The sequence below is a fragment of the Elephantulus edwardii genome, unplaced genomic scaffold (genome assembly GCF_000299155.1).
Source record: "Elephantulus edwardii isolate Elephantulus edwardi_28Jun2011 unplaced genomic scaffold, EleEdw1.0 scaffold00167, whole genome shotgun sequence".
In the NCBI taxonomy this organism is placed as follows: domain Eukaryota; kingdom Metazoa; phylum Chordata; class Mammalia; order Macroscelidea; family Macroscelididae; genus Elephantulus; species Elephantulus edwardii.
Genome location: NW_006399917.1, coordinates 3,490,279 through 3,491,617, shown reverse-complemented (window position 1 = coordinate 3,491,617; position 1,339 = coordinate 3,490,279).

The window sequence follows — 1,339 nt, the reverse complement described above, 5'->3', positions numbered from 1 at the left end:
CAGAGACAGTGCGATTGGCACAGGACAGAGTGGAGTTTAGGGCTGTTGTACATAGGGTCGCTATGAGTCGCAGGCGACTCAACGGCACATAACAACAACAACAACAGGAGATGAAGAGGTGTGGATAAGAGAGAAAGAAATGGTTTACTGAGCTATGGTGAGGGCCTGGTTAAATCTGGGTAAATCAGAATTGTAAATATCCAAAGAACTTTTTAACTTATCCTCTTTCCCCCTTTCTCTCTCTTCCTACACTTTCTCCTTTCTCAATTCTGATTAAATAATAACAAGGCTAACTCCTATACATTATTTTATTTAAAAATTGTTATGTGCCATTGAGTCAGAACCAACTCGTAACTGACACTGTCACTGGTTTTCAGAGGCTGTAACTCACACAGGAGGAGATTGCCCATCTTTCTACTATGATGCAGTTGGTGGACTTGCACTGCCCGCCTTTGGGTTGGCAACCCAACTCCTTCCTCAATAGGTCACCTCAAATGATGTATCCGCAAACAAAGAGCAGAAATAGACCTAATTTTTAAAATAAACTTCTGTTGCTCTAAAACAATACACACTTAGTATATACAATTAGAAACATGTGAAAACTCAGTGGAAAAAAAATTCATCTGCATCTCCATCAACAAAGTTTACTGTTGTAGCAAATGTTTCTGACAACGGGGCCTGTGTTCCTCAGGGAGCAGGCATCCATTCCAAACCACTGTTCCAAAAATACTATTTTAATAAGCATACTTGAGAAGTCCAGTTGACAGACTCGGGATGTAAGCATTCTCTGTTGGCCTGCTTTGCAAGGCACAGCAAATTCTTTCACGGAGTACTTTTTTCACAGAGCTTAAGCTGCGCCAATTCTAGTCTCTACTAGTCTCATAACAGTGGTGGAACAAGCCATACGGATGTGGACAGATTGGCATAGAAAACTGAGAACTACTCTTTTCTCCTAACTGATTTTGTGTCTTTCAATTTAACCCCTGTCTTTTCATCCCTATTAAAATTCTACTTTCAAAAGCTGTCCACCTCTGTCTTAAAAAGCTAGAGAAAGGCTTACATATAAAGTGAATCATTCTGGTAAGGGTATCAGAAAGCAGAATAGTAGCAATTAGAAAATTGATTGTTGCTGTTGTGTACCATAGAGTCACAACTGACCCATAGCTGAGCCTCCAGGTTTCCAGAGGCAGTGAATGGCATGTGAGGAGATTGCTTATCCTTTTCCCACAGAACAGCTAGAGGCCTTGAACCGTGTGCCTTAGGGGTTGCAGCACAGCTTCTTGCCACTACACCACCAGAGCTCCTTAAAAAAATGGGTAATAAACACTAGTGAGGGAGC